A 16,479-nucleotide genomic window follows, 5' to 3' on the forward strand; every position below is an offset into this window, starting at 1 on the left:
TGCGTAAGTATTATGATGTTATAACTGTTGTTATGATTATTCTTGATTCTTATATTCTTGATATAACATATTATATGTTTTTTTATAATGCATTATGCATTCATTATATAATGCCTTAAGAATACCCTTATAATATATTATAAATACGGGCTTCATAGAAAGTGTTACCGAAACCACATTTCCCACAGTGCAAAGCATCAAAGACTGGTAAAATGTGACATAGTTCAAAATGGCCCACTTTTCTTTTGCAGGATGAAAGTAATTGCTTCAAAGGTGTTTGTATAGATGGGCTGAGCTGACTTCTGGAGGGAATGTCACCATGGCAACAAGCCCAAGACGACATTTAGAATCAGTGATAAAACATTAAGCAAGGAATACAGCAAATACAATTACCAAGATAACATTTGTTACACTGGGGGCCAAAGGCGGGATTCGGATCTTTTCCGCAGTTAAAAGCACGGATGCAGGATGCAGAGCTGGCGTTTTTGCTTAACGGCCTTTCAAAGCGTCTCGCTTTCATCAGAGCCCCACTCCGATTCTGTGAACGGCTTGCTGGGAGCCAAGTTGATTTTCTGCCTTTGACTTTTAGAAGACCTTGAGAAGGCTGCAGTCACACTTTAGCAATGGGTTCCCTCCTGAGGCTAGTCTCAATCAGGCAAAGCTCTGCGCAGTCCCTAGGAACAGCTCTGTGAATTGCTGTTCACCCTGAAGGACCCGCAGCTGAGGAAATCTAACCGAAGACAAAAGACACGGGCTACTATTTACACGATACACTCGCATGCAACATTCCCAGAGGGTTCTTACCTGTATATTTTACCGTTTATATAAAAACCCTTGTATGTTTTTGTGTGTGTCAGAAGATCTGTTGGGTATAATACACATTTATTAGACCCTGCAATAATTGTAATGCAGCACGACAAAAAAGACAGACGTGGCAGGAATGGAATGAGACTGGCATCATGAGGTCTATTATATCTTAATGGCCAATGTTGTCAGCAACAACAATGAAAGATGGATGATTGGACTGTGACATCTAGTGGCAAACGGCTGATTGATGGCCTGTCAGATTGGAGATTTCTCATACACAGTTCATGTATGTCTGCCATCAGTCTTTTACAGGCATTATTGATTCACACACACCAGACAATTAAAACTATCATTCCCTCGCATGTGTAATTAAAGCAGTTGATAGTCACATTTTTACATGCAGTACTATGTTATCGATAATCACATTGATATATTAATTGCTGCAAACCTGTGTAGTGCTTAAGGCACTTTTGCGTGCAAACAAGACAGATGTTTCCCATAGATCAGACTAAAATAAGCGTGCATCACAACAAAAGCTGATCTTCACAAACTCTACAGGAATTTGAGCCTAAACGGTCCTGTGGGAGACGTGTTTCAAGATAAGTTGCAAAAGATGTGTACTTCCTATGACATACATCCAAGTGAAACAGATCATTGGGGAAAAAGGTAGGATGAGGACTTGGTTCTGTTATTCAGTTGTTGACTGGATAGAGGGAGATCTGAATGCAAGCTTGCAGTCAATTAAGTTAGGTTCACTTTTTTAAAAAATCAGCAATTTCTCCATTTCTAAATAATTTCTGACTAGGGCTGAAACGATTCCTCGAGTAACTCGAATACAAAAAATCATCGAGGCAAATAGTCCATTTACTGTAACTACACACGGAATACTGTGTTTCCCCACGGACCATTATTATTATTGACGCAGAACCCGATAAACGCTGGACAAGACCGTTGTGATGTCCCTAAGTTAGCTATGTTTTGTGAAAGACTAAGCGCCATTCATGTTGATTGTCTTATTCTCTCTCTGTGACACACAGACACGTACACTCCCCATACAATTATGCATAAAAATACCACAGAAAGAAAGTTAGTCAGTATAACACGAAGAGTGCCAGTTTTCACCTCTAAAAAGCAGCATGATTACAAACGTGATAATGATTTTATGCAACAGTTCAATAAACAAGAAGTTAATATTAAGAGACTTACGATTTAGACATCATATTGCCTTTAGTGCTCTATTTCGCCAACAAAAAAATAATTCCAAACACAGCCACAGCACTGTTTTGCGTCTCTGAGCAACATGAGGGCGATTCGTTCCAGAATTAATCAACCGTTTAAATCAGGGGTGTCCAAACTCGGTCCTGGAGGGCCGTCATGTTGATTGTCTTATTCTCTCTCTGTGACACACAGACACGTACACTCCCCATACAATTATGCATAAAAATACCACAGAAAGAAAGTTAGTCAGTATAACACGAAGAGTGCCAGTTTTCACCTCTAAAAAGCAGCATGATTACAAACGTGATAATGATTTTATGCAACAGTTCAATAAACAAGAAGTTAATATTAAGAGACTTACGATTTAGACATCATATTGCCTTTAGTGCTCTATTTCGCCAACAAAAAAATAATTCCAAACACAGCCACAGCACTGTTTTGCGTCTCTGAGCAACATGAGGGCGATTCGTTCCAGAATTAATCAACCGTTTAAATCAGGGGTGTCCAAACTCGGTCCTGGAGGGCCGGTGTCCAGAAGAGTTTAACTCCAACCCCAATTAAACACACCTGAACCGGATAATCAAGCTCTCACTAGGCATACTAGAAACTTAAAGGCAGGTGTGTTGAGGCAAGTTGGAGCTAAACTCTGCAGGACACCGGCCCTCCAGGACCGAGTTTGGGCACCCCTGGTTTAAATGATTCGGTTCAGTCGCAATACCTCACGTATTAACAGTGACTTGCTGCCACCTGATGGCGCTTTTAAATTCATTTAAAGTATCGTTTCATTTTTTAAATAATTGTAAATATCAGTATTCAATGTTTCATGTTTAAAATAACAAAATATTATTTATGCATTTGTAACTGCAGGTTAAATGCATTCATGTCCCTCTGAGCTGAATTAAATAGTGTGTAAATAGGCCTACATCTAAATGCCTCTTCAGATGCAGCTTCTGTGTTTCCTCTGCATTACAAAGATGAATTTAGTTGGCACTGATATCATTTGTTTGGTAACATCCCAAATATCTTATTATTCTAATTGACTGATTCAATGTAAGAATTTGACTCAAAAGATGATGCACACTTTTAGAAAAAAAAAGGCTTTATAAAGGTAAAAATGCCCATAAAATGTACAAATCAATTTAAACTTATTGGAACAGATTAATTTCTATCACTGCTGTGAACTGAGCAGTACATAATATGAAGGATATCAAAAAACAGTTTCACACACACAACACACACACACACCAGTACGTAGAGAGACAATTAAGAGTGTTTATTCTCCAAATATCTCTAATTTCACGTTGCAGAAAAATGTGTTTAGAAATTGTATGGACTCTTGTTCTTGTTCCAAGTTACCTTTTGCCTCTTACAAAAGCCACAAAGCCTTCCAAGAAGACAATAAAGGCTTATGTCATGCTTGAGCTTTAGTTAGGCTGAAACTTGAAAGTTAAGTTGCACGACATAAATGCAATATTTAGGTATTATTATTTTTATTACTATTATTTTGATATATGCCTTAGTTTTAATCTGTACCTTTTTTAAAGCAATGTGAAATTGAATTTTAAATTTCTTGATTTATGCCTTAATTTTAGATTGTAATGTTTACCTTTTTTAAAGTAATGTGTAATGAAGTAATTATTTTTTTATTGATATATTTGTATTTGCATTTTGAATGTAATTTGGCAATTAAATGCATTAAATGGGTTTAGTTTTAACGGTAATTAATGTATGCAATTTCAGCAGTAAAAATATTTATTTTTCTAAAAAGGAAACAAATTAGTTGTTTATTTTAAGAGACTTATCTTATTTTCTCTTGTATATCTATCTTGTATACTTTTTTATTTTTAGCCCTACAGAATTAAACCAATCGTTTGTTTTCAAAAATATCATTATGAAAACCTGGATTAATTAGGCCTGTCTTGGATGTAGCCAATTTTATTATATTATACACAACATTATTCATTAATTTTCTTTAATTCAGCTCCCTAATTTAATACTTTAGTCTTGTACACATACAATTAATTTATGTACAATTTATCAATGGCGATATTCCAAAAGCTAAATATGGAATGCAGGCCAGTTTTTCTTCTCTTGACTGCCAGTTTCAAGCAGTTTTAAGGTCTCAAGTCCACAGAGGAGCTTGGAAACACCATACTGTACACCATTTCTTTAATTCAGCTTCCTAATTTAAAGTTTATTGTTTGGTTTCTGTGCAGACCTGGGTATGCCGCTCTTGTCCTTTAACTACTACGTGTGCGAATTGGTGGGCGGGGCTAAACAGGCAGTGATGTAGAAGCAGGCGTTGATCATCTTCTGCTGAGTCTTTTGGTAGATTGGCTTCAATATAAGCTGTTTTTAGACTAACGAGAAAGTTTTGAGTTCTGAAACTTACAGGATGTTTTTATAGCACAATGACCTCTTATATATCAAAAGATAAATGGAATTTAGATTTCTCAGTTCATGACCCCATTTAAAAGTAACTCATGAAAAGAAGTACAGGAATTGAAAACGTTTGTGTACACGACATATACTAAGCTGGACAGTGACTCAGTTTTAGCTGGTTTAGCTTCTATGTTGTATTTCACATGCTACTACTGTGTGATTAATAAAATACTTCACAGTCCCTAACTTATGGCCTTGACGCTTGTGATTATCTCAAATGGCACTGCTTCATAAATGGATACAATATGCAATACCAAGGACAAGGATGCCTGTGGCATAAATAAGTAAAACCTGTGCAGATTGGAAATGGAAGAAATTCATTATCTGGTGGTTTGAAATGGTAAAGCATGTTAATTTCCTCTTGTGAATGATCCTTTTTTTTTTAATTGTCACATTTGCTACTGTGAGGGAGTGCGGAGCGAGGAGACGAGGAGTACATCAACAAGGAGATTTTAATGACATCAAGGGAACCAGGCCGGTTTGAAGGAAGCTGAGGAGGTTGACATAAACAACACCGGACGAGGAAACATGGAAACACACACAGCTTAAATAATAAGGGAGCTAATGGGGCACACATGGGATCAATAGAACTAAATGGGGAACACCTGGAAACACATTAAATAATCATAATAATGGCAGGAACGGGAAGGACCAAATAAGGGCATAAACATAAAACATGGGAAAACCAGGACATGGAACACATGGGGAGCAAAACACAAAACATGGAACAGAGTCTGACAGTCATGTAATATCCATTCTTTTTTATTCAGTTTGACTAAGATAATAGCTTATAATTATAGTCACCAGAAAATTATATATATATATTTTTTTATTAAACTTGTTTAGTTATCATCATGATGCATCTTTTCAGTTCAGATTTTGCATTTGCAACAAAAATTTTCATGACTGATTTTGTTGATGAAATACTGCATGTGAATATCAATGGCATTCCTGTCATTGACATCAAATGCGGCATGGAACATGTTCATGCGTCAAGTATGAATATGGGCAAAAGCAAATGAGATTTGATATGAGGGAAAGATTTTCAGAAATAACAGTTTAAGCTAACCCATCGTGAGGATTCATAATGTCACACAAATTGTTTTTCAGCGTATACAAAAAAGAGCTGCATGGAACTGAAACAGTTGAGTAAACAACAAAATTTCCAATCCTTCGTGAACTATTCCTTTAGCAAAACACTTCCAATCACTGAAAACACCTCCACCCAACAACAGCAAGTCTTATATCAACACCGCAGCTCTCTTCTTCTATTCCCTGAAACAAATGTCCAAATGAAATGGCCCATTTCCTCTGTCCAGATTACTCCTGACAAAACAAACACACTGACACAAACACAAGCAAACGAATACATAATGACCTGTTTGTGAGGTGGCAAAGAGTAAAATCAATGAGATGAGACATGTAGGACCTGGAAGATAAAACAACAAATTGACTTGGAAAAACACATTAATCTCATGTTCAGTGAAAGCAAACAGAAGCCCATCACCCTTGTTTATTTCCTTGGAGTGTGTTAGCAGTGGGTAACAGACTGCACAAATGCAATAAGATCCAGTACTCTTCCATCAAAAAGCAAGAATTATCTAATCATACTGACGAAAATAAATCATCCATACAGCACCAAAGCTGGACGATTCCCAACAGGTGATGTAATATGCCGAGGCAAAGCAGCCTTAAAGTTTTTTTCCTTACTGATTGAAATCTATACAGTATTAGCACGTATACGCCTTGTATGAGATGTTCTAGAAGGTCTAGAGGAAAACAACTCCCCTGGTAATATTTTAGCAGATATTTCCCATCAGCAGGTCGCCAGGCAACTGTGTCCTCATGATTCAGGTCCATAGTAAGAATAGCACAATGAAGCAATGATCACAGCTCTATGTTTCCAAGCTGGATCTTACACTGAGACAAACTAAATCCCAGTGTATAAGAAAAAGAGAGCTCACTCACGCAGATAAAAACATTATTTCACTGAAAAAGCTAATGTACTAGAGCCATGGTCAATTACGGTTGTGCAATTACTACCGTAATTACTTAGAAGCTATAAGAGAAATAATTATTTAACACATTTCTGAAAAGCCCGAGCACATGAATATGAGACATACTATGTGATTAAATAAAGAGACAGGCAATGTGCTCCGCTGTGATGATTTTTCCCCAGAGCTCAAAGCCTCCAAATTCTGAGCCACTCTGGAATCAACAAAGTTCACAGTATGAAGGGTGGTGGCTGTTCAACATTTCAGGCTTACAGCTGCAAATGGGTGGACTGGCTTAGGGCTGCACGTCACACTGGCTTTTTATAGAACGTGCACCACATTTCAGGACTGATACATTTTAGATTATGTTGCATCAATTATGTACGTGCTCTATTCTAGACATGATTCCTCCATGCTGCTGTCAAATTTTAATTAGGGGAGACAAATCAAAGGGGTTATTTGAGGTTGGGTTTTAACATTTATGTAAAATTTTATTGTAAACAACAGTTAGTACATGTGAAAAAGAAAAACAGTATCTATCTATATTCGAAAAGAGTTAAAGAACACACACACACTTTGTTTCTGTGAATTGTGGGGACTTTCTATAGACTTCTATTACTTTTATACTAACCAAACAATATTTTCTATCCCCTAACCCTAAACCTACCCCTTACAGGAAACATGTTTGCATTGTTACACTTTCAGATAAACATCATTCATCTATCACATCTATTTTTTATTGTTTTTCCCCCTCATGGGGACCGCAGGCCAGTCCCCACCATGTCAAAAATTTCAGGATTTACTATCCTTGTGGGGACATTTGGTCCCCACAGTGTAGCATAAACAAGTACACACACATGCACGCACACACTCTCTCTCTAAAAAATGGTGAGTTAAACACAAACCCAGCGATTGTTTTGGCCCAGCCTTCTGGGTAGTTTTAACTCAGCTATTGCTAAAAAAAATTGAACTTGCTTAAAATGCACCCCAAGTAGGTTGGAAATGAACTTTTATTAATATGTTCAATAAATGAACATTTCTTAATAAGTTCTTAATTATTAATAAAAATAATAAATAATAAACATTTTAAATTGCCTATTAAATGTTCACCTTTTTTGATTATTGCTGATGCCTCTAGTAATTATGTGTCTGATTTTTAGTTTATAACCTATTGTGGGTTCATTTTAAGCCAGCCATGTTAAAAAACATTTAAAACTTGTGTTTGTGTATACTGTATAACCACATACATTCATATATGTATACATATGTACGCATGTACGATATGTACTAGCAATAGATGTACATATGAAATATATATGAAGTTTTTCCTTATATAAAATCATATACTATATACATAATGTATCCAAAGATGAAAATATTTTCCTCAATGAGGTTTGAACAATCCAAAATTCTATTTTTACTCTAATACGTTTTATAAAAATGAAAAAGAATGTGCAAATGTGAAAGAACGACGGAAAGTCAGTCAGTCACTCCTTTGGCTGTATTTCAAAAGCCTGATTGCTAATCAAAGGTGAACTGTTGGACCTGAGCTTACCTGCAGCACAAGAAAAGCTTAATGCACATGATTACTGATGCCTTGCCTTTCCAGAGTCTCCCACAGAGAGGTGGCCTGATTGTCTAGAACAAGGCACAGAGTTGCTGAGACACAGCCTCTGGTTTGCTCTGAATTCAAAATATCAGGGAGGGAGCAGAAATGGCTCCCCTCTTTCATGCAGTCAGGCTGCTAGGTACTGTGGGTTGGACTGGTGGGCATGCTGTCAGTTATCCATGTTCTCCCCCTGCTGTTTGCATATGGTATACAGTATTCCAAAAGAAATGGCTTGGAAATAAGGAACACCTTGATGTTATATAACACGATTGTTGTAACACAAAAACACAAGCATCAGTTGGTCTTTCCATAATTGATGTTAAAGAGGTGTTAAAGACAATTTGCCAGGATATGTACTGCATAAAAAAATAAAAATACTGAAACACTGAGCCTGTGTGAAACAGAAACAGATTAACTGCCTATTCATAACGGTACGCATCTATTCACAAAGCAGCAAGAGGTTGAGAGCATCGCGCCGCAGAGATATGGACGATTTTAAATTAAAGGCGAGTTTTTGAAGGTGTGCTATGCGCATTGCTAAAAGTAAACATAAAATGTTAAATAAATAGCATGACCAAAGGCAGATAGTAGCATCTCTAAATGAGTGTGGCTGCGTTGGCAATTAACATTCGAAGAGAGTATGCGTCTTTGAGGCAGAGTGACCTTGGAGGCAGACAGAGAGGAGAGCCACTGAGAGAGAGAAGATAACGAGGCAGACCAAAGACACGGAGCAGAGGTGAATTTCAACACCAACTCAGTATGAAGGCCAGCTGTGTACGAGGGGAACAGAACAGTGAAGATAAATTGGTGGAATTCTCCATTTGTCCTCCCACATTTTCTAAATATCAAGGTAATGAAAAGAGCCAGAGTCCAGCGTCATTGAACAGTCATTAAAATTGTATGAACATTATAGACAAAATACTGCAGTGGAACAAGTTGACATAACTTAATTAGCCACACTCGACAGTTAGGCCGCTATGTAAGCAAGCCTGAGACGTCGCTGAACTGAAGGTAGTCCTGAAGCAGTGTGGGGACGGGCAGCTGTTTGAAGAAGGACGTCTTACACAAAGCACTGCTGCCCGCACTGCCAGTCTGCACAGATGGTTGAGGACAGGGACTGATTCTGGAACCAAAGGCAAGAGGTTACTGAGCTGTGGCCATTTGCCCCATCAGATGATACAGCTATGGAATACAGTAACGCAATGGAGGTGTTTTTTTCAACAACTAAAAAAATAATTTGTGACATTTAACAATACTTTCATTCAGCAGGGATGCACTGAATTGATCAACAGTTGACAGTAAAGTTTTTACATTGTTACAAGAAATTCTGATTTCAAAGGCTGTTCGTTTTTAATGTTCTATTCATAAAGAATCCTGTAAAAAACATATCATGGTTTCACAGGCATAAATTACATTAAAATACTAAATTAAAATATTTCACAATTTCTGACAATATAAATGAAGCCTTTGTGCGTGTGTGTCTGAGTATGTATGTATATATATATAGCGGGTTGAATGGGTTAATGGCTGAGTGGCTAATCTGTGGGATTTAAATTGCTTTGTAGAAACAAAAAATAAATAGAGTTTATCAACTATAATGCAGAAACACTTTAGGAAACTTAATGGACATAAAAAGTGTAGTAAAAATCATTCACTATGTTTCTTAAAGGGATAGTTCACCCCAAAATTAAAATTGTGTCATCATTTACTCCCCCTCATGTTGTTCCAAACCTGTAGGAGTTTCTTTCTTATGTTAAACACAGAAGAAGATATTCTGAAGAATGCTGGTAATCAAACAGCTGATGGTCCACATTTACTTCAGTAGTATTTATTTCCCTACTATGGAAGTCAGTGGGGACCAACAACTGTTCGGCTCTTCAAAATTCTTCAAAATATCTTCAACATAAGAAAGAAACTTGAGGGTGAGTACATGACAACATTTTCATTTTTGGATGAACCGTTCATTTCATTTCATTTCATATCACCAACAAAATAACTGCGAATATACTGTAAATATTTGATATATGCAACATTCTGTTGGCTACATAAAAAAAAAACGCCTAAACAATGTCATGAAACCCACACATACACATATATTAATATGATTTAAAGTGTATCGGTCATACCGAAATGCTTCCGTGGCGTCCAGGTGCCATCTGCTCGACGGTGAGAGAGAATCTGAAGCATTGAGGAGGGCAGAGTCTTCCAATTAATGAACTCCAGAAAGAAATTAAGCACTCTGTTCTCAGCTTCTTCAAGCCTGCACCCAATTAGAGCATAACAGGCAGAAGTGAAGAGCTTAACACAGTGCTTTTTAACGCTGACGTTAATAAAGCGCAATCATTTATTAAAAGGCACGCATGGTGAATCCACTCTTGATAAAAATAAAAAAAAACCTGTGTGGCACAACAACCGCAAATGTGTAGCTTACATTTTGTCCTGGAGGAGCAACATGGGGTCCATTCCTGCTTTGAGCAGCAGGGGGAGCCAGAAAGATGCACTCTGCATCTCACCAATGGCTCTATGGGCCAGTTCTTCGAGTCGGTCACCCCGAGGAAGGCCAGCGTGTTCTAAGATCAAGGGAAGGTGCTCTGGTACGTGGCCTTGTAATGCAAAAGCATAGATGCCCATTCTCACATGGGCCCCTGCTGCCAAGAGCATCAGAGTGATTTCACGAATCTGGTGACACTCGCTGTTCAAACTGAGAAACAAACAGGACAAAATGCATCATACTGTCCAACTGACTGTGTTTAAAATAAAAAGCGGGACACAAGTGTACATCTATGTCATACTTCCAAGAGTTGCACCACAGAGCCATGTCCAAAGGGCAGCTGTAGCCAAACTGTCGACAGCTTTGGGCGTCTGGACTGTAGCCCTTCTTTAGCAAGGCCCGCAGGCTGTCCGCTTGTCCGCTAAGTACTGCCAAATAAACTGGACTGACCTTTCCCTCGCCCCGGTCACATTCTCGCTTCGTTACCGGAATCAGCTTCTCTAAAATACTACAGAGAACGACAAGAGATGAGCATCCAGATTAATGCGGTTTAACAAAATTGATTTCATAAAGGCCAAAGTTACACTCTTTTAAGAAGGTTAGCTTTCAAATCTGTTTATCATTATACTAAGTAAACTTCGCATGGTCTTAGTAACCATTTGACAGACCCAGTACGTCACTGACCGAACTGCCATACCTAAGACGACTGAACTGGGCTGCAGCATGGATGGGTAGCTGCCACATTCCACATTGCAGTACAGGTTGGGGTCAGCTCCATGGGCCAGTAAAAGCTCCACACACCGTACGTGGCCCTCCTGAGCGGCAATGAGCAGCGGTGTGGCCAGATCGTTTGCCTGGCAGTTCACAATCGCCCCTGTGGCAAAGACCACCTGTGCTTAGGCAACCAAACTTATACTTGACTGCAGTGTGGCTTCTGCTTTCTTCATTTAATAAGCAATTAGGTCAATGACAAAAAATGCCCACCATAAAGAAAATTTATCTTTTAAAAATATGCCATGTTTTTAGAAATGTCTTGTATTTTCAAGAGAAATGTTATTATAATAACTCTACAAATGGAACAGCAAGTAAAAAAAAAAAAAACGTACACATTTTAATCATTATTTCCAAAAAATATATTTTTTGATATTTTTCATAATACAAACATTTATAAACATACACTGCTAAATGTGGGTTTGGAAGGTTTTTTGTTGTTTTTGAAGGAAATCTCTTATGCTCAACAAGGCTGCATTTATTTGATCAAAAATACAGTAAAAAGTAAGATTAAACCATTAGTTTAATTTAGAAATATTAAATATTGTAAAATTTTAATTTATATAAATAAAAATATAAATAATAGCTGTAAGTTATAATAAGTATAATACTAAGTAGTTGTGAAGCTTAATATTTTTGTGGTAACAGTGATACATTTATAAGGATTCTCTGATTAACAAAGTTTGAATGAACAGCATTAATTTGATATATAAATGGCTTTATTGTCACGTTTGATCAATTTAACATTCTTGCTGTATATATTATTATTATTTTTTTTTTTGGAGTCGCACCACATGACATTTTACAACATAAACTAACCTTGCATGTTAATAAAAAATTTCAATTAGCTGTTCTTTTCAAAGAATTAGTGACCTGGACAAAGAGTCACAAGGGTCTGCAGGGGTCTTTACAATATTATTGTATTCAAGTTTTGGTACGTACGAACTGCATTTTTGAATAAATTAATAGACCTGCATGGCATTGACCCTTACATCAAACTCTTCCAAATCTGCCTCTGAAGAATGTGTCACTGTGAATAGCAGTGTGGATACAGTAGCGATAACTCTGATGTTGCAAGACTTAACACTGAACATTGATCAAAGCATGTAAAGTACAAAAAGGGAAGCATATCATGACTGGCTAGATGCAGCACGTACAGGGTTAATCATTAAAGAAATGTCCTCACCGGCATTTGCAACAATCTCTAAGCACTGGTGATGTCCATATTGTGCAGCAACAAATAATGGTGTGATCCCATAGTCATCAACTGCCTCCAGAGAGCACATGCTCACCAGGTACCTCACAATCTCTGTATGGCCCTGGAAATGGTTTTACAAATATTTATTTCATCACCTTTTTAATAGAAGCCTTTGATAACTGCCTTAGATGTAGGATTTAAAAACTTGATTAAATTAGAATAAGCAAAATGGCCTTGGGTTTTCATCATTTGAAGCTTAATTAAACATTTAGAAGTATAACATTTATTTAAATGTATACCTCTTTCAAAGTAGTAATCATGTGATTGTTGTGATGTGTTTTTTTCCTGATGACAACTAGCTGATAAGCATTTACGCTTAAAAGTGAGTAAGAAGAGCTGCAGAACATTTTAAGGCATGTGAATGTAGTATGTGTGCAATTTTTGATGTTTTCAGAACATCAATCTTAAATCAGAGTTGTAGATTAAAGCTATAACCTTGTAAACAGCTTGATGGAGACAAGACCAGCCTGACACAGAGTAAGTCCCATTGACTTCTGCCCTATTTTCAACCAGCAGCTCCACCACATCTTTGTACCCACTATCTACAGCTAGGAACAAAAAATGAGACAAATATATAATAAGATGTGTATAAAAATACACATGGTTAACATGATATGAGATTGTGATCCTAGGTACTTTGAGTTTACCTGCAAAGAGGGGACCGGAGAATTCATTGGTCGTCCTGTTAATGTCCGCAGCACCTTTGATAAGCCACTTCACTGCCCAGAGGTGTCCATTCCTCGCAGCAAAATAAAGAGGAGTCTCTGAGTTATGCGTCAAAGTGTTGATGTAGTCTTCGCAATTGACTGAAGTGAACAGGGACATACAACGAATGAATTGCACATTAGAGAAAAAGATACAGTCATGTGCTGTATCTTAAACAGTTTTATAATTACTAAACATACTAATGTGTCAAAAGAGCTCTGATTATTGGTCTTACAGGTGATCTTTAATAGTTCACCCAAAAATGATATTCTGTCATCATTCACTCATCCTCCTTTCATTAAAAACTGTACTGATTTTATTTAGCGATTGTTTCTTCTGTGAAAACAAAATACATTTGATCATTATTTTAAACACGTCTCTGTAGTTTTTATTCCTTTTAACTACAGTTTTAGTTATTGTAGTACTTCAAATGAAATTAAACCGAAATGAGAAATGCTGCATTGGCAACTAGATGAAATAAACTTATTTTAAGTGTTTATTATTTTATTGCAGTTCATCTTTATTTTATTTCAAGTTACAAAATTGTTTTCAAATGGTTTTGGTTAACGAGAATAATAATAATGAGGGGGGGAAAAATCACTTGTCTGTCCCATTTTCATTTGTTACACACAAAACTATCCTAGAATATGATAAATGCTAAACGGTGCCCAAGTGGTAAAGATAAACGTTCTTGCTTAATGATATCTGTTGTTGAGATTGATGGACCCAGTCCCCATTCATTTATAATTAAATGAGCAATGGAAAAGAGCAGCGTGAACGTTTTGCCAAGTATGCCCTTTTGTGCTTTACTTAAATAAAGTCGCGTGGGTTTGGAACGACATGAGGTTGCGTAAATGCCAGAATTTGCATTTCTATGTGAACTGTCCGTTCCTTGTCTAAACGGTTCACTCTATCACTCTATGTGATGTTCCACGCGTTCAAAGCAGCTAAACCCCCACCGGCTGCAGTGAGGAGAAGCCGCACACACTCCGCTGTACACACATGAAAAAGTGACGACGGAATTCGCATTATTCTATTCGTTTTAGGATAAGATACATTTAGTGGGCATTTCCGGCGATGCTGTTTTCTGATTGGCTGATGTATGTGCAATGTTTCGTTCCGTCCATAAACAAATAAGAGGAAATAAACATAACAACAACAACGCCATCATAAAAACAAGCCCAGTATTTTGTTTGACATATTTTCAGCTGATCCACCCGCTAGACGGAAACCATGTCATCATAAGGAGATATTATTCAATAACTAACAGCATCTAGCTTAGTCATTTTTGTTCAGCATTCTTCATTCAGATCTTTAATGAGATATAATTACATAACGCAAGACAGCCATATATACAACACACGTGATATAAAGCATTGCTTGTCTATTGAACAAGCAGGGTTCCCACGGTCAGCAAACGTAAAAATATCATTTTAATATTATTCATGAAAATACGTATTATATAACTAAATAAAATGTTTAAATGCAATTTTATTTATGCTCAGCTCTACAGATGTAACTTCCTTTACATAAAAAAAACGATTATATCCGTAGGTTTCATCAGACTGTCTTCGCTACTACAGTTATTACTGCAAATATCCTGCAAATTACTACAGTAATGTATTAATATGGATGGTTATCATGGTATATTTATTTATTCTTTTTTAAGGGTTTATTTTTAAAGCCGGTGACCTGGCTTTTATTTTGAAAAATAATCTCTACTAGTACCCTGTTCATTCAACTAATGCCGTGCGGCTTTTAACGTTGATATTGATTGGATTTTGAGCGAAAGCATATATAAACACTAACGCGCAGTGTGTATGGCAGCCTGTAAATCAAAAGGCAACGGATATGAGACTTGATGCCAGATATTTTAATCGGCTAGATCGGAATCTGCCCTTGGCAAGTAACGTTCTGACTTTCTTTTGGATTCTTTAGCATACTAATTACTGTGTTGTGTCCACAGTCTATGGTCCACACCTATGCCAACGCTGTCAACATACCTAACCAAACTCGGCGGCGGCGCACGAGCCCTAAAAAAAGCCGTCCATCGCTATATGAGTGAAGTATGTGTTCAGACACGCAGTGAGCTGTCAGCAGGAAGCATGTGGGTTTTTGGTTACGGATCTTTGATTTGGAAAGTTGACTTTCCATACGAGGAGAAACGAGTGGGTTTCGTCAAAGGTTTCAGTCGCAGATTCTGGCAGGGAAGTACGGATCATCGCGGGGTGCCTGGAAAGGTATGGACCCAAGAGTTTATGAACAGCAGGTGCCCAGTCATAGTGACCTTTCAGTACGATTAACACTTCTACAAATTCTATTGCAGCCTGGGCGAGTGGTGACATTAATAGAGGACCCTGAGGTAATGACTGTCAACCTGTTAAATACTGCTCGATTTATACGATTCAAACCTATACAAAGCCGATATATGGCACATTACATTCCTCGAATGCGGTAAAAAAAAAAAGTGTTCTCCCCACATGGAAGGAACTTTTTTTTTTTTACTTTATATATTTTTTTGATAAACTATTATCTAGTATAAATGACTACTACATTTATAATTACCTAGCATAAAATTAATATAAATTATAATGATACAATTTATTAAAATGATATTTTATATTAAAAGTTAATATTGAAACTAAACCGTTAATTATATAACAGAACATTGAATGAAATGGAGCTAGTTTTAAACATCACATTTCTGAATCCCACCTTAAAATGATGATTATGCAGTATTTTATAGTGTCAATATATTTTTTTATAATTCACAATATATATATTTTTTTAAATAAATTATTATCTAACAATTAACCTTGCATGAAAGGTTATATATTTATGAGTTTTGAACATAATGTCTGTATCCAGCTTTATCATGGTGACGCAGTGTAGTGTCTATTTATTTTTTATTCCACTTCAAAATAGTTTTTTCATAATTTTAATAAACTATTATTATCAAACATAATTAACATAGCATGCAATTAAGCTAGTTTGAAACAAATCAAATGTCTGTATATCCCACCTTAAATGGTGAATACACAGTATTATTTATTTATACGATTACTTTTAATTCACTTTAATATTTGTAATTGTATTCAATTTAATTCACTTTAATATTTTTGTACTTTTAAAATGAATTATTTTATTTTGACCTTCTGAGTCAGCATCTGACTGTTTATTTAAT

General features: G+C 36.6%; 1 pseudogene; it reads right to left on the reverse strand.

The window, feature by feature from the left end:
* Positions 1–6,646: 6,646 nt before the first annotated feature.
* Positions 6,647–14,369, reverse strand: LOC107584370 (ankyrin repeat and SOCS box protein 3-like; annotated as a pseudogene).
* Between the last annotated feature and the right edge of the window lie 2,110 nt (positions 14,370–16,479).

The sequence above is a fragment of the Sinocyclocheilus grahami genome, unplaced genomic scaffold (assembly GCF_001515645.1).
Source record: "Sinocyclocheilus grahami isolate Dianchi unplaced genomic scaffold, SAMN03320097.WGS_v1.1 scaffold59.1, whole genome shotgun sequence".
Taxonomy (NCBI): domain Eukaryota; kingdom Metazoa; phylum Chordata; class Actinopteri; order Cypriniformes; family Cyprinidae; genus Sinocyclocheilus; species Sinocyclocheilus grahami.